The sequence below is a fragment of the Oncorhynchus keta genome, unplaced genomic scaffold, assembly GCF_023373465.1.
Source record: "Oncorhynchus keta strain PuntledgeMale-10-30-2019 unplaced genomic scaffold, Oket_V2 Un_contig_3325_pilon_pilon, whole genome shotgun sequence".
NCBI lineage: Eukaryota > Metazoa > Chordata > Actinopteri > Salmoniformes > Salmonidae > Oncorhynchus > Oncorhynchus keta.
Window position 1 is genome coordinate 57,824 of NW_026287195.1, and position 24,791 is coordinate 82,614.

Below are 24,791 nucleotides of genomic sequence, written 5' to 3' on the forward strand. Positions count from 1 at the left end.
GTTACTGAGTGATGAGGGATGTTACTGAGTGATGAGGGATGTTACTGAGTGATGAGGGATGTTACTGAGTGATGAGGGGATGTGATGTTACTGAGTGATGAGGGATGTTACTGAGTGATGAGGGATGTTACTGAGTGATTAGGGGATGTGATGTTACTGAGTGATGAGGGGATGTGATGTTACTGAGTGATGAGGGGATGTTACTGAGTGATGAGGGATGTTACTGAGTGATGAGGGGATGTTACTGAGTGATGAGGGATGTTACTGAGTGATGAGGGGATGTTACTGAGTGATGAGGGGATGTTACTGAGTGATGAGGGGATGTTACTGAGTGATGAGGATGTTACTGAGTGATGAGGGATGTTACTGAGTGATGAGGGGATGTTACTGAGTGATGAGGGATGTTACTGAGTGATGAGGGATGTTACTGAGTGATGAGGGATGTTACTGAGTGATGAGGGATGTTACTGAGTGATGAGGGGATGTTACTGAGTGATGAGGGATGTTACTGAGTGATGAGGGATGTTACTGAGTGATGAGGGATGTTACTGAGTGATGAGGGGATGTTACTGAGTGATGAGGGATGTTACTGAGTGATGAGGGATGTTACTGAGTGATGAGGGATGTTACTGAGTGATTAGGGTATGTGTTGTTACTGAGGGATCAGGGGATGTGATGTTACTGAGTGATGAGGGGATGTTACTGAGTGATGAGGTGTTTTTTAGGTTTGTATAACTGAAGACTGGTAATTTACAGACATCATCCAGCAGAATACCAACAGCACATCTCTCTTCTTCCCAGACCCTGAAGGACCCCAACCTGTCTGTTGTCTATATGCTGTAGTTCCGTCTGTAAACCAACAGTACTTCTCCATCTCATCCACAGACCCTGACACCATCAGGGTGTCCCTTTGGTTCCCAGAGCCTGAAGGACCCCAACCTGTCTGTTGTCTATATGCTGTAGTTCCGTCTGTAAACCAACAGTACTTCTCCATCTCATCCACAGACCCTGACACCAACAGCGTGTCCCTTTGGTTCCCAGAGCCTGAAGGACCCCAACCTGTCTGTTGTCTATATGCTGTAGTTCCGTCTGTAAACCAACAGTACTTCTCCATCTCATCCACAGACCCTGAAACCATCAGGGTGTCCCTTTGGTTCCCAGAGCCTGAAGGACCCCAACCTGTCAGCCAGAAAAGACTTCCAGAGAGAAGCTGAGCTGCTCACCAACCTCCAGCACGACCACATTGAAAGTTCTAGGGGTCTGTTGGTTCCCAGATGGAGATCCCCTCATCATGGTGTTTGAGTACATGAAGAATGGGGACCTCAACAAAGTTCCTCCATCTCATCCACAGGAACAATGCTGGAAACCACAGGGCGCCTCTTTGGTTTCAGAGCCTGGGGGACAACCTGTCTGTTGTCTATATGCTGGGAGGTCTGGAATATTTTGGGGGAATCTAAAGCTAGAGTTCCTGCATTTTTACACAATCCAACCTGCCGTCTCTATTTAGAAAAAAAAGAAAGCAAAAATGTCCTCTGTCTCTACTCCTCCTCTGTCTCTACTACTCCTCTGTCTCTACTCCTCCTCTGTCTCTACTACTCCTCTGTCTCTACTACTCCTCTGTCTCTACTCCTCCCTCCTCTGTCTCTACTCCTCCTCTGTCTCTACTCCCTCCTCTGTCTCTCTGTCACTACTACTCCTCTGTCTCTACTCCTCCTCTGTCTCTACTCCTCCTCTGTCTCTACTACCTCCTCTGTCTCTACTCCTCCTCTGTCTCTACTCCTCCCTCTGTCTCTACTACTCCTCTGTCTCTACTACCTCTGTCTCTACTCCTCCTCTGTCTCTACTCCTCCTCTGTCTCTACTCCTCCTCTGTCTCTACTACTCCTCCTCTGTCTCTACTCCTCCTCTGTCTCTACTACTCCTCTGTCTCTACTCCTCCTCTGTCTCTACTACTCCTCTGTCTCTACTACTCCTCTGTCTCTACTCCTCCTCTGTCTCTACTACTCCTCTGTCTCTACCCTCCTCTGTCTCTACTACTCCCTCTGTCTCTACTCCTCCTCTGTCTCTACTACTCCTCTGTCTCTACTCCTCCTCTGTCTCTAATCCTCCTCTGTCTCTAGTCTCTACTCCTCCTCTGTCTCTACTCCTCCTCTGTCTCTACTCCTCCTCTGTCTCTACTACTCCTCTGTCTCTACTCCTCCTCTGTCTCTACTCCTCCTCTGTCTCTACTCCTCCTCTGTCTCTACTCCTCCTCTGTCTCTCTCTACTACTCCTCTGTCTCTACTACTCCTCCTCTGTCTCTACTACTCCTCTGTCTCTACCTCCTCTACTCCTCCTCTGTTCTCTGTCTCTACTCTCTCTCTCCAGAGTCCATGGTCCAGATGGCCAGCCTCTACATACTGTATAGATGAAGGTTAATGTTTCTCTCTCTCCAGAGTCCATGTCCAGATGGCCAGCCTCTACAGACTGTATAGATGAAGGTTAATGTTCTCTCTCTCCAGAGTCCATGGTCCAGATGGCCAGCCTCTACATACTGTATAGATGAAGGTTAATGTTTCTCCTCTCCAGAGTCCATGGTCCAGATGGCCAGTCTCTACATACTGTATAGATGAAGGTTAATGTTCCTCATGGTCTCCAGAGTCCATGGTCCAGATGGCCAGCCTCTACAGACTGTATAGATGAAGGTTTATGTTTCTCTCTCTCCAGAGTCCATGGTCCAGATGGCCAGCCTCTACATACTGTATAGATGAAGGTTTATGTTTCTCTCTCTCCAGAGTCCATGGTCCAGATGGCCAGCCTCTACAGACTGTATAGATGAAGGTTAATGTTTCTCTCTCTCCAGAGTCCATGGTCCAGATGGCCAGCCTCTACAGACTGTATAGATGAAGGTTAATGTTTCTCTCTCTCCAGAGTCCATGGTCCAGATGGCCAGCCTCTACATACTGTATAGATGAAGGTTAATGTTTCTCTCTCCAGAGTCCATGGTCCAGATGGCCAGCCTCTACAGACTGTATAGATGAAGGTTTATGTTTCTCTCTCCAGAGTCCATGGTCCAGATGGCCAGCCTCTACATACTGTATAGATGAAGGTTTATGTTTCTCTCTCCAGAGTCCATGGTCCAGATGGCCAGCCTCTACATACTGTATAGATGAAGGTTAATGTTTCTCTCTCTCCAGAGTCCATGGTCCAGATGGCCAGCCTCTACAGACTGTATAGATGAAGGTTTATGTTTCTCTCTCTCCAGAGTCCATGGTCCAGATGGCCAGCCTCTACATACTGTATAGATGAAGGTTTATGTTTCTCTCTCTCCAGAGTCCATGGTCCAGATGGCCAGCCTCTACATACTGTATAGATGAAGGTTTATGTTTCTCTCTCCAGAGTCCATGGTCCAGATGGCCAGCCTCTACAGACTGTATAGATGAAGGTTTATGTTTTCTCTCTCCAGAGTCCATGGTCCAGATGGCCAGCCTCTACAGACTGTATAGATGAAGGTTTATGTTTCTCTCTCTCCAGAGTCCATGGTCCAGATGGCCAGCCTCTACAGACTGTATAGATGAAGGTTTATGTTTCTCTCTCTCCAGAGTCCATGGTCCAGATGGCCAGCCTCTACATACTGTATAGATGAAGGTTTATGTTTCTCTCTCTCCAGAGTCCATGGTCCAGATGGCCAGCCTCTACATACTGTATAGATGAAGGTTAATGTTTCTCTCTCTCCAGAGTCCATGGTCCAGATGGCCAGCCTCTACATACTGTATAGATGAAGGTTTATGTTTCTCTCTCCAGAGTCCATGGTCCAGATGGCCAGCCTCTACAGACTGTATAGATGAAGGTTTATGTTTCTCTCTCTCCAGAGTCCATGGTCCAGATGGCCAGCCTCTACAGACTGTATAGATGAAGGTTTATGTTTCTCTCTCTCCAGAGTCCATGGTCCAGATGGCCAGCCTCTACATACTGTATAGATGAAGGTTTATGTTCTCTCTCTCTCCAGAGTCCATGGTCCAGATGGCCAGCCTCTACAGACTGTATAGATGAAGGTTAATGTTTCTCTCTCTCCAGAGTCCATGGTCCAGATGGCCAGCCTCTACAGACTGTATAGATGAAGGTTTATGTTTCTCTCTCTCCAGAGTCCATGGTCCAGATGGCCAGCCTCTACATACTGTATAGATGAAGGTTTATGTTTTCTCTCTCCAGAGTCCATGGTCCAGATGGCCAGCCTCTACAGACTGTATAGATGAAGGTTTATGTTTCTCTCTCTCCAGAGTCCATGGTCCAGATGGCCAGCCTCTACATACTGTATAGATGAAGGTTTATGTTTCTCTCTCTCCAGAGTCCATGGTCCAGATGGCCAGCCTCTACAGACTGTATAGATGAAGGTTTATGTTTCTCTCTCCAGAGTCCATGGTCCAGATGGCCAGCCTCTACAGACTGTATAGATGAAGGTTTATGTTTTCTCTCTCCAGAGTCCATGGTCCAGATGGCCAGCCTCTACAGACTGTATAGATGAAGGTTTATGTTTCTCTCTCTCCAGAGTCCATGGTCCAGATGGCCAGCCTCTACAGACTGTATAGATGAAGGTTTATGTTTCTCTCTCTCCAGAGTCCATGGTCCAGATGGCCAGCCTCTACATACTGTATAGATGAAGGTTTATGTTTCTCTCTCCAGAGTCCATGGTCCAGATGGCCAGCCTCTACATACTGTATAGATGAAGGTTAATGTTTCTCTCTCTCCAGAGTCCATGGTCCAGATGGCCAGCCTCTACATACTGTATAGATGAAGGTTTATGTTTCTCTCTCCAGAGTCCATGGTCCAGATGGCCAGCCTCTACAGACTGTATAGATGAAGGTTTATGTTTCTCTCTCCAGAGTCCATGGTCCAGATGGCCAGCCTCTACAGACTGTATAGATGAAGGTTTATACTTCTCTCTCCAGAGTCCATGGTCCAGATGGCCAGCCTCTACATACTGTATAGATGAAGGTTTATGTTTCTCTCTCCAGAGTCCATGGTCCAGATGGCCAGCCTCTACAGACTGTATAGATGAAGGTTAATGTTTCTCTCTCTCCAGAGTCCATGGTCCAGATGGCCAGCCTCTACAGACTGTATAGATGAAGGTTTATGTTTCCTCCAGAGTCCATGGTCCAGATGGCCAGCCTCCATACTGTATAGATGAAGGCTATGTTTCTCCTCTCCAGAGTCCATGGTCCAGATGGCCAGCCTCTACAGACTGTATAGATGAAGGTTAATGTTTCCTCTCTCCAGAGTCCATGGTCCAGATGGCCAGCCTCTACAGACTGTATAGATGAAGGTTTATTTTCTTCTCTCCAGAGTCCATGGTCCAGATGGCCAGCCTCTACATACTGTATAGATGAAGGTTAATGTTTCTCCTCTCCAGAGTCCATGGTCCAGATGGCCAGCCTCTACATACTGTATAGATGAAGGCATACAAACACATGTTTCCTCTCTCCAGAGTCCATGGTCCAGATGGCCAGCCTCTACAGACTGTATAGATGAAGGTTAATGTTTCTCTCTCTCCAGAGTCCATGGTCCAGATGGCCAGCCTCTACATACTGTATAGATGAAGGTTAATGTTTCTCTCTCTCCAGAGTCCATGGTCCAGATGGCCAGCCTCTACATACTGTATAGATGAAGGTTAATGTTTTCTCTCCAGAGTCCATGGTCCAGATGGCCAGCCTCTCATACTGTATAGATGAAGGTTTATGTTTCTCTCTCTCCAGAGTCCATGGTCCAGATGGCCAGCCTCTACATACTGTATAGATGAAGGTTAATGTTTCTCTCTCTCCAGAGTCCATGGTCCAGATGGCCAGCCTCTACATACTGTATAGATGAAGGTTAATGTTTCTCCTCTCCAGAGTCCATGGTCCAGATGGCCAGCCTCTACATACTGTATAGATGAAGGTTAATGTTTTCTCTCTCCAGAGTCCATGGTCCAGATGGCCAAACAGACTGTATAGATGAAGGTTTATGTTTCTCTCTCCAGAGTCCATGGTCCAGATGGCCAGCCTCTACATACTGTATAGATGAAGGTTTATGTTTCTCCTCTCCAGAGTCCATGGTCCAGATGGCCAGCCTCTACATACTGTATAGATGAAGGTTTATGTTTCTCTCTCTCCAGAGTCCATGGTCCAGATGGCCAGCCTCTACAGACTGTATAGATGAAGGTTAATGTTTCTCTCTCTCCAGAGTCCATGGTCCAGATGGCCAGCCCTCTACATACTGTATAGATGAAGGTTTATGTTTCTCTCTCTCCAGAGTCCATGGTCCAGATGGCCAGCCTCTACATACTGTATAGATGAAGGTTTATGTTTCTCTCTCTCCAGAGTCCATGGTCCAGATGGCCAGCCTCTACAGACTGTATAGATGAAGGTTAATGTTTCTCTCTCTCCAGAGTCCATGGTCCAGATGGCCAGCCTCTACATACTGTATAGATGAAGGTTTATGTTTCTCTCTCCAGAGTCCATGGTCCAGATGGCCAGCCTCTACATACTGTATAGATGAAGGTTTATGTTTCCTCTCTCCAGAGTCCATGGTCCAGATGGCCAGCCTCTACATACTGTATAGATGAAGGTTTATGTTTCTCTCTCTCCAGAGTCCATGGTCCAGATGGCCAGCCTCTACATACTGTATAGATGAAGGTTAATGTTTCTCTCTCCAGAGTCCATGGTCCAGATGCCAGCCTCTACAGACTGTATAGATGAAGGTTAATGTTTCAGTCTCTCCAGAGTCCATGGTCCAGATGGCCAGCCTCTACATACTGTATAGATGAAGGTTAATGTTTCTCTCTCCAGAGTCCATGGTCCAGATGGCCAGCCTCTACATACTGTATAGATGAAGGTTTATGTTTCTCTCTCTCCAGAGTCCATGGTCCAGATGGCCAGCCTCTACAGACTGTATAGATGAAGGTTAATGTTTTCTCTCTCCAGAGTCCATGGTCCAGATGGCCAGCCTCTACATACTGTGTAGATGAAGGTTAATGTTTCTCTCTCCAGAGTCCATGGTCCAGATGGCCAGCCTCTACATACTGTATAGATGAAGGTTTATGTTTCCTCTCTCCAGAGTCCATGGTCCAGATGGCCAGCCTCTACATACTGTATAGATGAAGTTTAATGTTTCTCTCTCTCCAGAGTCCATGGTCCAGATGGCCAGCCTCTACATACTGTATAGATGAAGGTTAATGTTTCTCTCTCTCCAGAGTCCATGGTCCAGATGGCCAGCCTCTACATACTGTATAGATGAAGGTTAATGTTTCTCTCTCTCCAGAGTCCATGGTCCAGATGCTATGATCCTTGTGGATGGCCATCCCGTTCAAACTGACGGAGAGCTGGGTCTGTCCCAGATGTTACACATCGCTACCCAGATCTCAGCCGGCATTGTGTACCTGGCCTCCCAGCACTTTGTCCACAGAGACCTGGCCACCAGGAACTGTCTAGTGGGCAACGGGCTGTTGGTGAAGATAGGAGACTTCGGGATGTCCAGAGACATCTACAGCACAGACTACTACAGGGTAAGGACTCATGTATGGATGGACTATAGCATTTGGACTGAGAGATTTGATCATTTATGAACCCCTGTGCCATTAACTCCTTAGTGATCCGCTAACGGGATTGATTGGACAACATCCAGTGAAATTGCACCAAATTCACAAACAGAAATATTCATAATAAGACTTCATAAAACATAAGGATAGGAATGATGATGGTGTCTAAGAATCGTTGACAGACATGTTCTCCATTTGGTTCTGGAGCTGGTCTCCACCTCCGGAGTTTCTTCTTCTTCCCTCCATCCTGCTGTGTTATGCATCAGAATACAGCTTGTTCATCCAGCCGCAGTGTCAGATTTCAACAAGGCTTCACGGCGAAAGCAGACGATTATCTGAGGACAGCGCCCAGCATACAAACACATGAAAATCAGATTTCCAACCAGCCAGGCATGACACAAAAGTCAGAAATAACGAAAACAACAAAGTGAAAACAAAGTGAGTTCCAGGTCACCTGGGGAGTGACACATGGAAGAGCAGGGCTACTTCTTCATTTCTCAAAGGAAAAACATCAACCAATTTCTGAAGACTGTTGACATCTAGTGGAAGCCATAGGAACTACAAGCAGATTCCTATCAAAAAGGTCTTACCATAGAAATCTAATGCAAAACAGATAGACCTAAAAAAAAAAAAAAATCCCAGGTTGGTTTGTGCTTGGGGTTACGCCTGCCAACTCAGTTCTGTTATACTCACAGACATTATTCTGACAGTTTTAGAAATGTCAGAGTGTTTTCTATCCAAATCTAATAATGATATGCATATCCTAGCATCTGGGCCTGAGGGCAGGCAGTTTACTTTGGGCACGCTTTTCATCCGGACGTGAAAATACTGCCCCTAGCCCAAAAAGTTTTCAATCTAGAGCAAAAAATGTCCTTATATGATAAGTAAACACAGTGAGGCAGTCCAAGAGGGGGCGAGTGCCCCTCTTGAAGTAAACATAGTGAGGCAGTCCACGAGGGGTGTAGTGCCCTCTTGAAGTAAACACAGTGGGTCCAGAGTCCACGAGGGGGCGTAGTGCCCCTCTTGAAGTAAACACAGTGGGGCAGTCCACGAGGGGGCGTAGTGCCCCTCTTGAAGTAAACACAGTGGGGCAGTCCACGAGGGGGCGTAGTGCCCCTCTTGAAGTAAACACAGTGAGGCAGTCCACGAGGGGGCGTAGTGCCCCTCTTGAAGTAAACACAGTGGGGCAGTCCACGAGGGGGCGTAGTGCCCCTCTTGAAGTAAACACAGTGGGGCAGTCCACGAGGGGGCGTAGTGCCCCTCTTGAAGTAAACACAGTGAGGCAGTCCACGAGGGGGCGTAGTGCCCCTCTTGAAGTAAACACAGTGGGGCAGTCCACGAGGGGGCGTAAGTGCCCCTCTTGAAGTAAACACAGTGGGGCAGTCCACGAGGGGGCGTAGTGCCCCTCTTGAAGTAAACAAAGTGGGGCAGTCCACGAGGGGGCGTAGTGCCCCTCTTGAAGTAAACACAGTGGGGCAGTCCACGAGGGGCGTAGTGCCCTCTTGAAGTAAACACAGTGAGGCAGTCCACGAGGGGGCGTAGTTCCCTCTTGAAGTAAACACAGTGGGGCAGTCCACGAGGGGTTATAGTGCCCGGGGCAGTCCAGAGGGGCGTAGTGCCCGGGCAGTCCAGAAGAGGAAGCTGCCTCATGTCAACCTGTAAACAAGTTATTGTTACAATCTGGAGAGAAGTTCTTCCAAAACCTCACGTAATGAACGAGTGAGAGAGACATCTGAAATGTATATATATATATTTTTTATTTAACCAGGTGGGCCAGTTGAGAACACCTTTATTTAACCAGGTGGGCCAGTTGAGAACAAGTTCTCCATCTCCAACTGCGACCTGGCCAAGATAAAGCAAAGCAGTGCAGTACACGTGTGTGGCGCCTGTAACTCCTTTGATCAAGTCATCCTTTAAATGCGTCAGGATATATGGCGAGAGTCTATATGGTTATCAGTCCTGGGGAGAGTCGAGACGTTTATCAGTCCTGCGGAGAGTCTAGATGGTTATCAGGCCTGGGGAGAGTCTAGACGTTTATCAGTCCTGCGGAGAGTCTAGACGTTTATCAGTCCTGCGGAGAGTCTAGATGGTTATCAGCCCTGGGGAGAGTCTAGGCGGTTATCAGTCCTGAGGAGAGTCTAGATGGTTATCAGTCCTGGGGAGAGTCTAGACGGTTATCAGGTCCTGCGGAGAGTCTAGATGGTTATCAGCCCTGGGGAGAGTCTAGATGGTTATCAGGCCTGGGAGAGTCTAGATGTTTATCAGTCCTGGCGGAGAGTCTAGATGGTTATCAGCCCTGGGGAGAGTCTAGATGGTTATCAGTCCTGGGAGAGTCTAGATGGTTATCAGTCCTGGGGAGAGTCTAGATGGTTATCAGTCCTGGGAGAGTCTAGACGGTTATCAGTCCTGCGGAGAGTCTAGACGGTTATCAGTCCTGCGGAGAGTCTAGATGGTTATCAGTCCTGGGGAGAGTCTAGATGGTTATCAGTCCTGGGAGAGTCTAGATGGTTATCCGCCCTGGGGAGAGTCTAGACGTTTATCAGTCCTGGGGAGAGTCTAGATGGTTATCAGTCCTGGGGAGAGTCTAGATGGTTATCAGTCCTGGGGAGAGTCTAGACGTTTATCAGTCCTGCAGAGAGTCTAGATGGTTATCAGCCCTAGGGAGAGTCTAGATGGTTATCAGGCCTGGGGAGAGTCTAGAAGGTTATCAGGCCTGGGGAGAGTCTAGACGATGGTTATCAGTCCTGGGGAGAGTCTAGATGGTTATCAGTCCTGGGGAGAGTCTAGATGGTTATCAGTCCTGGGGAGAGTCTAGATGGTTATCAGGCCTGGGGAGAGTCTAGATGGTTATCAGGCCTGGGGAGAGTCTAGATGGTTATCAGGCCTGGGGAGAGTCGAGATGGTTATCAGGCCTGGGGAGAGTCTAGATGGTTATCAGGCCTGGGGAGAGTCTAGATGGTTTTCAGGCCTGGGGAGAGTCTAGATGGTTATCAGGCCTGGGGAGAGTCTAGATGGTTATCAGTCCTGGGGAGAGTCTAGATGGTTATCAGTCCTGGGGAGAGTCTAGATGGTTATCAGTCCTGGGGAGAGTCTAGACGTTTATCAGTCCTGGGGAGAGTCTAGATGGTTATCAGGCCTGGGGAGAGTCTAGACGTTTATCAGTCCTGGGGAGAGTCTAGACGTTTATCAGTCCTGGGGAGAGTCTAGATGGTTATCAGTCCTGGGGAGAGTCTAGATGGTTATCAGTCCTGCAGAGAGTCTAGATGGTTATCAGCCCTAGGGAGAGTCTAGATGGTTATCAGTCCTGCGGAGAGTCTAGATGGTTATCAGGCCTGGGGAGAGTCTAGACGTTTATCAGTCCTGCGGAGAGTCTAGACGTTTATCAGTCCTGCGGAGAGTCTAGATGGTTATCAGCCCTGGGGAGAGTCTAGGTGGTTATCAGGCCTGGGGAGAGTCTATATGGTTATCAGGCCTGGGGGGAGTCTAGATGGTTATCAGGCCTGGGGAGAATCTAGATGTTTATCAGGCCTGGGGAGAGTCTAGATGGTTATCAGGCCTGGGGAGAGTCTAGATGGTTACAACAGGCCTGGGGAGAGTCTAGATGGTTATCAGGCCTGGGGAGAGTCTAGATGGTTATCAGTCCTGGGGAGAGTCTGGATGTGGTAATCAGGCCTGGGGAGAGTCTAGATGGTTATCAGTCCTGGGGAGAGTCTAGATGGTTATCAGGCCTGGGGAGAGTCTAGATGGTTATCAGGCCTGGGGAGAGTCTAGATGGTTAGATGGTTATCAGTCCTGGGGAGAGTCTAGATGGTTATCAGTCCTGGGGAGAGTCTAGATGGTTATCAGGCCTGGGGAGAGTCTAGATGGTTATCAGTCCTGGGGAGAGTCTAGTCTGGTTATCAGTCCTGGGGAGAGTCTAGACGGTTATCAGGCCTGGGAGAGTCTAGATGGTTATCAGTCCTGGGAAGAGTCTAGATGGTTATCAGTCCGGGGAAGAGTCTAGATGGTTATCAGGCCTGGGGAGAGTCCAGACGTTTATCAGGCATGGGGAGAGTCTAGATCAGTCCTGGGAGAGTCTAGATGTTTATCAGGCCCTTATGAGGTCTATGACCCAGAGCTAACAGGTAGCCATGAGGTGTAGATGGTTATCAGTCCTGGGGAGAGTCTAGATGGTTATCAGGCCTGGGGAGAGTCGAGATGGTTATCAGGCCTGGGGAGAGTCTAGATGGTTAACAGGCCTGGGGAGAGTCTTGAGATGGTTATTCAGGCCTGGGGAGAGTCTATATGGTTATGCAGTCCATGCGGAGAGTCTAGATGGTTATCAGTCTTGGGGAGAGTCTAGATGGTTATCAGTCCAGGAAGAGTCTAGATGGTTATCAGGCCTGGGGAGAGGCCAGACAGTTTATCAGTCTTGGGGAGAGTCTAGATCAGCCCTGGTTGAGAGTCAAGATGTTTATCAGTCTTATGAGGTCTATGACCCAGAGCTAACAGGTAGCCATGAGGTGTAGATGGTTATCAGTCCTGGGAGAGTCTAGATGGTTATCATCCCTGGGGAGAGTCTAGATGTTTATCAGGCCCTTATGAGGTCTGATGGTCCAGAGCAACAGGTAACATGAGGTGTAGATGGTTATGCTGTCCTGGGGAGAGTCTAGATGTTTATCAGGTCTTATGAGTTCTATGGTCCATGAGCTGATTACAACAGTAACAGTAGCCATCAGTCTTGTTGATGGTTATGAGTCCTGGGGAGAGTCTAGTCTGGTTGATCAGGCCTGGGGAGAGTCTCAGATGTTTATGGGCCTGGGGAGTCAACAGTAGATGTTTATGCAGGCCTGGGGGAGTCTAGATTTTTATCAGGCCCTTGTAATCAGGCAGTCCTGTCCGTGATTACAACAGTAACATCAGTCTTGTTGATGCTGTCAGGACTGTGATTACAACAGTAACATCAGTCTTGTTGATGCTGTCCATGATTACAACAGTAACATCAGTCTTGTTGATGCTGTCCATGATGACAACAGTAACATCAGTCTTGTTGATGCTGTCCATGATTACAACAGTAACATCAGTCTTGTTGATGCTGTCAGGACTGTGACTACAACAGTAAACATCAGTCTTGTTGATGCTGTCCATGATGACAACAGTAACATCAGTCTTGTTGATGCTGTCCATGATTACAACAGTAACATCAGTCTTGTTGATGCTGTCCATGATTACAACAGTAACATCAGTCTTGTTGATGCTGTCAGGACCGTGATTACAACAGTAACATCAGTCTTGTTGATGCTGTCCATGATTACAACAGTAACATCAGTCTTGTTGATGCTGTCCATGATTACAACAGTAACATCAGTCTTGTTGATGCAGTCCATGATTACAACAGTAACATCAGTCTTGTTGATGCTGTCAGGAGTCTGTGATTACAACAGTAACATCAGTCTTGTTGATGCTGTCCATGATTACAACAGTAACACCAGTCTTGTTGATGCTGTCAGATTACAACAGTAACATCAGTCCTGTCCATGATTACAACAGTAACATCAGTCTTGTTGATGCTGTCCATGATTACAACAGTAACATCAGTCTTGTTGATGCTGTCCATGATTACAACAGTAACATCAGTCTTGTTGATGCTGTCCATGATTACAACAGTAACATCAGTCTTGTTGATGCTGTCCATGATTACAACAGTAACATCAGTCTTGTTGATGCTGTCCATGATTACAACAGTAACATCAGTCTTGTTGATGCTGTCCATGATTACAACAGTAACATCAGTCTTGTTGATGCTGTCCATGATTACAACAGTAACATCAGTCTTGTTGATGCTGTCCATGATTACAACAGTAAATCAGTCTTGTTGATGCTGTCCATGATGACAACAGTAATCAGTCTTGTTGATGCTGTCCATGATTACAACAGTAACATCAGTCTTGTTGATGCTGTCCATGATTACAACAGTAACATCAGTCTTGCTTGATGCTGTCCATGATGTTACAACAGTAACATCAGTCTTGTTGATGCTGTCCATGATGATTACAACAGTAACATCAGTCTTGTTGATGCTGTCCATGATGACAACAGTAACACAGTCTTGTTGATGCTGTCCATGATGACAACAGTAACATCAGTCTTGTTGATGCTGTCCATGATGACAACAGTAACATCAGTCTTGTTGATGCTGTCCATGATTACAACAGTAACATCAGTCTTGTTGATGCTGTCCATGATTACAACAGTAACATCAGTCTTGTTGATGCTGTCCATGATTACAACAGTAACATCAGTCTTGTTGATGCTGTCCATGATGACAACAGTAACATCAGTCTTGTTGATGCTGTCCATGATTACAACAGTAACATCAGTCTTGTTGATGCTGTCCATGATTACAACAGTAACATCAGTCTTGTTGATGCTGTCCATGATGACAACAGTAACATCAGTCTTGTTGATGCTGTCCATGATTACAACAGTAACATCAGTCTTGTTGATGCTGTCCATGATGACAACAGTAACATCAGTCTTGTTGATGCTGTCCATGATGACAACAGTAACATCAGTCTTGTTGATGCTGTCCATGATTACAACAGTAACATCAGTCTTGTTGATGCTGTCCATGATTACAACAGTAACATCAATCTTGTTGATGCTGTCCATGATTACAACAGTAACATCAGTCTTGTTGATGCTGTCCATGATTACAACAGTAACATCAGTCTTGTTGATGCTGTCCATGATTACAACAGTAACATCAGTCTTGTTGATGCTGTCCGTGATTACAACAGTAACATCAGTCTTGTTGATGCTGTCCATGATTACAACAGTAACATCAGTCTTGTTGATGCTGTCCATGATTACAACAGTAACATCAGTCTTGTTGATGCTGTCCATGATTACAACAGTAACATCAGTCTTGTTGATGCTGTCCATGATTACAACAGTAACATCAGTCTTGTTGATGCTGTCCATGATTACAACAGTAACATCAGTCTTGTTGATGCTGTCCATGATTACAACAGTAACATCAGTCTTGTTGATGCTGTCCATGATTACAACAGTAACATCAGTCTTGTTGATGCTGTCCATGATGACAACAGTAACATCAGTCTTGTTGATGCTGTCCATGATTACAACAGTAACATCAGTCTTGTTGATGCTGTCCATGATTACAACAGTAACATCAGTCTTGTTGATGCTGTCCATGATGACAACAGTAACATCAGTCTTGTTGATGCTGTCAGGACTGTGATTACAACAGTAACATCAGTCTTGTTGATGCTGTCCGTGATTATAACAGTAACATCAGTCTTGTTGATGCAACAGTAACATCAGTCTTGTTGATGCTGTGATTACAACAGTAACATCAGTCTTGTTGATGCTGTCCATGATTACAACAGTAACATCAGTCTTGTTGATGCTGTCAGTCTTGTTGACATGATGACAACAGTAACATCAGTGATTACAACAGTAACATCAGTCTTGTTGATGCTGTCCATGATGACAACAGTAACATCAGTCTTGTTGATGCTGTCCATGATTACAACAGTAACATCAGTCTTGTTGATGCTGTCCATGATGACAACAGTAACATCAGTCTTGTTGATGCTGTCCATGATTACAACAGTAACATCAGTCTTGTTGATGCTGTCCATGATTACAACAGTAACATCAGTCTTGTTGATGCTGTCCATGATTACAACAGTAACATCAGTCTTGTTGATGCTGTCCATGATTACAACAGTAACATCAGTCTTGTTGATGCTGTCCATGATTACAACAGTAACATCAGTCTTGTTGATGCTGTCCATGATGACAACAGTAACATCAGTCTTGTTGATGCTGTCCATGATTACAACAGTAATGCTGTCAGGCCCATGATTAGCTGCTAACCTGTTCCAAGTCACACAGCGCTATACTAATATAGTCCTGTTAACCTGTTTCAGGTCGGAGGTCACACAGCGCTGTACTAATATAGTCCTGTTAACCTGTTTCAGGTCGGAGGTCACACAGCGCTATACTAATATAGTCCTGTTAACCTGTTTCAGGTCGGAGGTCACACAGCGCTGTACTAATATAGTCCTGTTAACCTGTTTCAGGTCGGAGGTCACACAGCGCTATACTAATATAGTCCTGTTAACCTGTTTCAGGTCGGAGGTCACACAGCGCTGTACTAATATAGTCCTGTTAACCTGTTTCAGGTCGGAGGTCACACAGCGTTGTACTAATATAGTCCTGTTAACCTGTTTCAGGTCGGAGGTCACACAGCGTTGTACTAATATAGTCCTGTTAACCTGTTTCAGGTCGGAGGTCACACAGCGCTATACTAATATAGTCCTGTTAACCTGTTTCAGGTCGGAGGTCACACAGCGCTGTACTAATATAGTCCTGTTAACCTGTTTCAGGTCGGAGGTCACACAGCGCTATACTAATATAGTCCTGTTAACCTGTTTCAGGTCGGAGGTCACACAGCGCTGTACTAATATAGTCCTGTTAACCTGTTTCAGGTCGGAGGTCACACAGCGCTATACTAATATAGTCCTGTTAACCTGTTTCAGGTCGGAGGTCACACAGCGCTGTACTAATATAGTCCTGTTAACCTGTTTCAGGTCGGAGGTCACACAGCGCTGTACTAATATAGTCCTGTTAACCTGTTTCAGGTCGGAGGTCACACAGCGCTATACTAATATAGTCCTGTTAACCTGTTTCAGGTCGGAGGTCACACCATGTTGCCGATCCGCTGGATGCCCCCTGAGAGCATCATGTACAGAAAGTTCACAACAGAAAGTGACGTTTGGAGCTTTGGTGTCATCCTCTGGGAGATCTTCACCTACGGGAAGCAGCCGTGGTTTCAGCTGGCCAACAACGAGGTATACTGTAGGGCTCTAGTCAAGAGTAGTGGACTATTGAGGCAATAGGACGCCATTTCAACTCACATTAGTATTGGTGGTCTGAAGTCAAGAGGTCTGAAGACAAGAGTAGTGTCTATATAACACATTTAGGAGCACCCCTAGTGTCTATATAACACATTTAGGAGCACCCCTAGTGTCTATATAACACATTTAGGAGCACCCCTAGGAGCACCCCTAGTGTCTATATAACACATTTAGGAGCACCCCTAGTGTCTATATAACACATTTAGGAGCACCCCTAGGAGCACCCCTAGTGTCTATATAACACATTTAGGAGCACCCCTAGTGTCTATATAACACATTTAGGAGCACCCCTAGGAGCACCCCTAGTGTCTATATAACACATTTAGGAGCACCCCTAGGAGCACCCCTAGTGTCTATATAACACATTTAGGAGCACCCCTAGGAGCACCCCTAGTGTCTATATAACACATTTAGGAGCACCCTAGAGCACCCCTAGTGTCTATATAACACATTTAGGAGCACCCCTAGGAGCACCCCTAGTGTCTATATAACACATTTAGGAGCACCCCTAGTGTCTATATAACACATTTAGGAGCACCCCTAGGAGCACCCCTAGTGTCTATATAACACATTTAGGAGCACCCCTAGTGTCTATATAACACATCTAGGAGCACCCCTAGTGTCTATATAACACATCTAGGAGCACCCCTAGTGTCTATATAACACATCTAGGAGCACCCTAGTGTCTATATAACACATTTAGGAGCACCCCTAGAGCACCCCTAGTGTCTATATAACACATTTAGGAGCACCCTAGGAGCACCGCTAGTGTCTATATAACACATTTAGGAGCACCCTAGGAGCACCCCTAGTGACTATATAACACATTTAGGAGCACCCCTAGAGCACCCCTAGAGCACCCCTAGGAGCACCCCTAGTGTCTATATAACACATTTAGGAGCACCCCTAGGAGCACCCCTAGTGTCTATATAACACATTTAGGAGCACCCCTAGGAGCACCCCTAGTGTCTATATAACACATTTAGGAGCACCCCTAGTGTCTATATAACACATCTAGGAGCACCCCTAGTGTCTATATAACACACTTCGGAACACCCCTAGGAGCACCCCTAGTGTCTATATAACACATTTAGGAGCACCCCTAGGAGCACCCCTAGTGACTATATAACACATTTAGGAGCACCCCTAGGAGCACCCCTAGGACCACCCCTAGAGCACCCCTAGTGTCTATATAACACATTTAGGAGCACCCCTAGAGCACCCCTAGTGTCTATATAACACATTTAGGAGCACCCCTAGGAGCACCCCTAGTGTCTATATAACACATTTAGAGCACCCTAGTGTCTATATAACACATTTAGGAGCACCCTAGGAGCACCCCTAGTGTCTATATAACACATTTAGGAGCACCCTAGAGTCTATATAACACATTTAGAGCACCCCTAGTGTCTATATAACACATTTAGGAGCACCCCTAGGAGCACCCCTAGGAGCACCCCTAGGAGCACCCTTAGTGTCTATATAACACATTTAGGAGCACCCCTAGTGTCTATATAACACATTTAGGAGCACCCCTAGGAGCACCCCTAGGAGCACCCCTAGGAGCACCCCTAGTGTCTATATAACACATTTAGGAGCACCCCTAGTGTCTATATAACACATTTAGGAGCACCCTAGTGTCTATATAACACATTTAGGAGCACCCTAGTGTCTATATAACACATTTAGAGCACCCCAAGGAGCACCCCTAGGAGCACCCCTAGTGTCTATATATAGGAGCATAGTGTCTATATAACACATTTAGGAGCACCCCTAGTGTCTATATAACACATTTAGGAGCACCCCAAGGAGCACCCCTAGGAGCACCCCTAGTGTCTATATAACACATTTAGGAGCACCCTAGGAGCACCCCTAGGAGCACCCCTAGTGTCTATATAACACATTTAGGAGCACCCCTAGTGTCTATATAACACATTTAGGAGCACCCTAGGAGCACCCCTAGTGTCTATATAACACATAACACACTCTTCCTGAGACTCGGCCCTTCCTGATGCCCTGCCCACCTCTTCCTATGCAGTATTCCAGAACTCCCAGGAAGGGGTAAATCAATGTAATTCAATTAATATTACTCTTAAAAAGCAAGTTTATTAGTACAATCAAACTGCCCCTAAGAAATGTCCTGTCAAGGGGTGCACATCCCCTCCTAACTCATGCACTTGAAGTGTCAATATTGTCAATAATATTAACCTGTAGTCAGTGAGAGCATTTTAATGTTTTCAAACCCAAATGTATGTAGTGTAAATACAGGTGTACAATAATCTCTCTCTCTCTGTCTCCCTGTTTGACTGACCCCTAACCCCTACACCCTAACCCCTCCTCTCTCTGTCTCTCTGTTTGTAACCCCTACACCCTAACCCCTCTGTTTGACTGACCCCTAACACCCTAACCCCTCCTCTCTCTGTCTCTCTGTTTGACTGACCCTCAACCCCTACCCTAACCCCTCCTCTCTGTCTCTCTGTTTGACTGACCCCTAACCCTTACACCCTAACCCTCTCTCTGTCTCTCTGTTTGACTGACCCCTAACCCCTCTCTCTCTCTGTCTCTCTGTTTGACTGACCCCTAACCCCTACACCCTAACCCCTCCTCTCTCTGTCTCTCTGTTTGACTGACCCCTAACCCCTACCACCTAACCCCTCCTCTCTCTGTCTCTCTGTTTGACTGTCCCCAACCCCTACACCCTAACCCTCCTCTCTCTGTTTGACTGTCCCCTAACCCCAACCCATCCTCTCTCTGTTTCTGTTTGACTGACCCCTAACCCCTACACCCTAACCCTCCTCTCTCTGTCTCTCTGTTTGACTGACCCCCTCTCTCTGTCTCTTCAGGTCATAGAGTGTTTAGTTCAGGGTCAGGTCCTGGACAGGCCGAGGGTTTGTCCCAAGGAGGTGTATGACCTGATGCTGGCCTGCTGGCAGAGGGAACCACAGCAGAGGTTGAACATCAAGGACATTCAGAAGGTCCTCTATACCATGGGGAAAGACACACCTGTCTACCTGGATATACTCGGCTAGCACCAGTTCTACCTGGACGGAGTAGGGAGTTGATCCTAGACACTCACCTTGGATCAGTTTTGCATTTCTCTAACCAATGGTTAAGTTTAAGTTTGGGGAGGAGAAGCTGATCCTAGACATGTACCTTAGGGGAAACTTTACCCTGGAGCTTGCCCGGATGTCTTGGGCTAAGATCGTCTGGATGTAATGCTTGTTGGACAGACAGACTGATTAGACAACCAGGACATAACCAGCCAGCCTGTTCCTTACTGTTCCGCTGTCAACAGGAGCCTAAACGTTTGGGAAGGACTCAAAGTGCCTGATCCACTATTTCCATATACTGGATAAAAGTATTAACAAAACAAACATTTACATTTTGTTTCCTGATACAGTGTACACACCTGGTCAATCTGTCATGGAAAGGTGTTCCTAATGTTCTGTCCACTCAGTGTATATGTAACAGTATAACTTTAAACCCGTCCCCTCGCCCATACCCGGGCGTGAACCAGGGACCCTCTGCACACATCAACAACAGTCACCCTCGAAGCATCGTTACCCATCGCTCCACATCACCTTGCAGACAAAGGAACTACTACTTCAAGGTCTCAGAGCAAGTGACGTAACCGATTGAAACGCTATTTAGCACGCACCGCTAACTAAGCTAGCCGTTTCACATCCGTTACATATATCCAGTGCAAAGTATTCAGGACCCTTGACTTTTTCCACATTTTGTTACAGCCTTACTCTAAAATTGATTAAAATATATATTTTTCCTCATCAATCTACACACAATACCCCATAATGACAAAGCGAAAAACAGGTTTTTTTATTTTTTTTTTTTATGTATTAAAGATACAAAACATAAATACCTTATTTACTTAAGTATTCAGACCCTTTGCTATGAGACTCGAAAAGAGCTCAGGTGCATCCTGTTTCCATTGATCATCCTTGAGATGTTTCTACAACCTGGGAGTCCACCTGTGGTAAATTCAATGAATTGGACATGATTTGGAAAGACTCACACCTGCCTATATAAGATCCCACAGTTAACAGTGTATATCAGAGCAAAAACTAAGCCATGAGGTCGAAGGAATTGTCCCCAGAGCTCTGAGACAGGATAGTGTAGAGGCACAGATCTGGGAAAGGGTACCAAAACATTTCTGCAGCATTGAAGGTTCCCAAGAACACAGTGGCCTCCATCATTCTTAAATGGAAGAAGTTTGGAATCACCAAGACTCTTCCTAGAGCTGGCTGCCCAGCAGAGCCTTGGTCGGGAGGTGACCAAGTACCTGATGGTCACTGACAGAGCTCCAGATTTCCTCTGTGGAGATGGGAGAACTTTCCAGAAGGACAACCATCTCTGCAGCACTCCACCAATCAGGTCTTTATGGTAGTGACCAGATGGAAGCCACTCCTCAGTACAAGGCACATGACAACCCGCTTGCAGTTTGCCAAAAGGCACCTAAAGGAGAAACAAGATTCTCTGGTCTGATGAAACCAAGATTGAACTCTTTGACCTGAATGCAAAGCGTCACATCTGGATGAAACCTGTTACCAACGGTGAAGCATGGTGGTGGCAGCATCACTACGGTGAAGCATGGTGGTGGCAGCATCACTACGGTGAAGCATGGTGGTGGCAGCATCACTACGGTGAAGCATGGTGGAGGCAGCATCACTACGGTGAAGCATGGTGGTGGCAGCATCACAACGGTGAAGCATGGTGGTGGCAGCATCACTATGGTGAAGCATGGTGGTGGCAGCATCACTACGGTGAAGCATGGTGGTGGCAGCATCACTACGGTGAAGCATGGTGGTGGCAGCATCACAACAGTGAAGCATGGTGGTGGCAGCATCACTACGGTGAAGCATGGTGGTGGCAGCATCACTACGGTGAAGCATGGTGGTGGCAGCATCACAACGGTTAAGCATGGTGGTGGCAGCATCATGCTGTGGGGATGTTTTTCAGTGGCAGGGACTGGGAGACTAGTCAGGATCGAGAGAAAGATGAACGGAGCAAAGTACAGAGAGATCCTTGATGAAAACCTGCTCCAGAGCATTCAGGACCTCAGACTGAGGTGAAGGTTCACCTTTCAACAGGACAACGACCCTGAGGACACAGACAAAACAATGCAGGAGTGGCTTCGGGACAAGTCTCTGAATGTCCTTTAGTGGCCCAGCCAGAGACCAAAATTGAACCCGATCCAACATCTCTGGAGAGACCTGAAAATAGCTGTGCAGCGACGCTCCCTATCCAATCTGACGGAGCTTGAGGGGATCTGCAGAGAAGAATGGGAGAAACACCCCCAATACAGGTGTACCAAGCTTGTAGCGTCTTACTCAAAACGACTCGAGGCTGTAATCACTGCCAAAGGTGCTTCAACAAAGTACTGAGTAAAGGGTCTGAATATTAATGGAAATGTGATATTTTAGTGTTTTTAAATGTATACATTTGCAATAAAAAATGAAAACATTATTTTGCTTTGTCGTTATGTGGTATTGTGTGTGTCCATGTTAGAGTAAGGCTGTAATGTAAAATAATGTGGAAAAAGTCAAGAGGTCAGAATACTTTCTGAATGTACTGTATATGATCTATAGTTATTCAATGAAGATGATGTTTATAAAACACTGCAAGGAAAACACACAAAAAATACTGTAAATGAAGGTAAATCATGTCTTTAAGGTACGTGATCATGTCTTTAAGGTACGGTGATCATGTCTTTAAGGTACGGTGATCATGTCTTTAAGGTACGGTGATCATGTCTTTAAGGTACGGTGATCATGTCTTTAAGGTACGGTGATCAGGTCTTTAAGGTACGGTGATCATGTCTTTAAGGTACGGTGATCATGTCTTTAAGGTACGGTGATCATGTCTTTAAGGTACGGTGATCAGGTCTTTAAGGTACGGTGATCATGTCTTTAAGGTACGGTGATCAGGTCTTTAAGGTACGGTGATCATGTCTTTAAGGTACGGTGATCATGTCTTTAAGGTACGGTGATCATGTCTTTAAGGTACGGTGATCATGTCTTTAAGGTACGGTGATCATGTCTTTTACGGTGATCATGTCTTTAAGGTACGGTGATCATGTCTTTAACGGTGATCAGGTCGGTGATCATGTCTTTAAGGTACGGTGATCATGTCTTTAAGGTACGGTGATCATGTCTTTAAGGTACGGTGATCATGTCTTTAAGGTACGGTGATCATGTCACGGTGTCATGTCTTTAAGGTACGGTGATCAGGTCTTTAAGGTACGGTGATCATGTCTTTAAGGTACGGTGATCAGGTCTTTAAGGTACGGTGATCATGTCTTTAAGGTACGGTGATCATGTCTTTAAGGTACGGTGATCATGTCTTTAAGGTACGGTGATCATGTCTTTAAGGTACGGTGATCATGTCTTTAAGGTACGGTGATCATGTCTTTAAGGTACGGTGATCAGGTCTTTAAGGTACGGTGATCAGGTCTTTAAGGTACGGTGATCATGTCTTTAAGGTACGGTGATCATGTCTTTAAGGTACGGTGATCATGTCTTTAAGGTACGGTGATCATGTCTTTAAGGTACGGTGATCATGTCTTTAAGGTACGGTGATCATGTCTTTAAGGTACGGTGATCATGTCTTTAAGGTACGGTGATCATGTCTTTAAGGTACGGTGATCATGTCTTTAAGGTACGGTGATCATGTCTTTAAGGTACGGTGATCATGTCTTTAAGGTACGGTGATCATGTCTTTAAGGTACGGTGATCATGTCTTTAAGGTACGGTGATCATGTCTTTAAGGTACGGTGATCATGTCTTTAAGGTACGGTGATCATGTCTTTAAGGTACGGTGATCATGTCTTTAAGGTACGGTGATCATGTCTTTAAGGTACGGTGATCATGTCTTTAAGGTACGGTGATCATGTCTTTAAGGTACGGTGATCATGTCTTTAAGGTACGGTGATCATGTCTTTAAGGTACGGTGATCAGGTCTTTAAGGTACGGTGATCATGTCTTTAAGGTACGGTGATCATGTCTTTAAGGTACGGTGATCATGTCTTTAAGGTACGGTGATCATGTCTTTAAGGTACGGTGATCAGGTCTTTAAGGTACGGTGATCAGGTCTTTAAGGTACGGTGATCATGTCTTTAAGGTACGGTGATCAGGTCTTTAAGGTACGGTGATCATGTCTTTAAGGTACGGTGATCATGTCTTTAAGGTACGGTGATCATGTCTTTAAGGTACGGTGATCATGTCTTTAAGGTACGGTGATCATGTCTTTAAGGTACGGTGATCAGGTCTTTAAGGTACGGTGATCATGTCTTTAAGGTACGGTGATCATGTCTTTAAGGTACGGTGATCATGTCTTTAAGGTACGGTGATCATGTCTTTAAGGTACGGTGATCATGTCTTTAAGGTACGGTGATCATGTCTTTAAGGTACGGTGATCATGTCTTTAAGGTACGGTGATCATGTCTTTAAGGTACGGTGATCATGTCTTTAAGGTACGGTGATCATGTCTTTAAGGTACGGTGATCATGTCTTTAAGGTACGGTGATCATGTCTTTAAGGTACGGTGATCATGTCTTTAAGGTACGGTGATCAGGATCATGTCTTTAAGGTACGGTGATCATGTCTTTAAGGTACGGTGATCATGTCTTTAAGGTACGGTGATCATGTCTTTAAGGTACGGTGATCATGTCTTTAAGGTCGGTGATTGTCTTTAAGGTACGGTGATCATGTCTTTAAGGTACGGTGATCATGTCTTTAAGGTACGGTGATCATGTCTTTAAGGTACGGTGATCATGTCTTTAAGGTACGGTGATCATGTCTTTAAGGTACGGTGATCATGTCTTTAAGGTACGGTGATCAGGTCTTTAAGGTACGGTGATCATGTCATGTCTTTAAGGTACGGTGATCATGTCTTTAAGGTACGGTGATCATGTCTTTAAGGTACGGTGATCATGTCTTTAAGGTACGGTGATCATGTCTTTAAGGTACGGTGATCATGTCTTTAAGGTACGGTGATCATGTCTTTAAGGTACGGTGATCATGTCTTTAAGGTACGGTGATCATGTCTTTAAGGTACGGTGATCATGTCTTTAAGGTACGGTGATCATGTCTTTAAGGTACGGTGATCATGTCTTTAAGGTACGGTGATCATGTCTTTAAGGTACGGTGATCATGTCTTTAAGGTACGGTGATCATGTCTTTAAGGTACGGTGATCATGTCTTTAAGGTACGGTGATCATGTCTTTAAGGTACGGTGATCATGTCTTTAAGGTACGGTGATCATGTCTTTAAGGTACGGTGATCATGTCTTTAAGGTACG

The 24,791-nt window shown here is 45.9% G+C and overlaps 1 long non-coding RNA gene and 1 pseudogene across 1 annotated transcript; both read left to right on the forward strand.

Moving 5' to 3' along the window:
* Positions 1–20,001, forward strand: part of LOC127923871 (NT-3 growth factor receptor-like) — a 72,636-nt pseudogene extending 52,635 nt beyond the window's left edge.
* Positions 20,002–20,489: 488 nt separating this feature from the next.
* LOC127923869 (uncharacterized) lies at positions 20,490–24,045 on the forward strand. The gene is made up of 3 exons (XR_008115947.1): positions 20,490–22,429; positions 22,711–22,776; positions 22,865–24,045. It is a non-coding gene; the product is annotated as an uncharacterized LOC127923869 (long non-coding RNA).
* Positions 24,046–24,791: the final 746 nt, after the last annotated feature.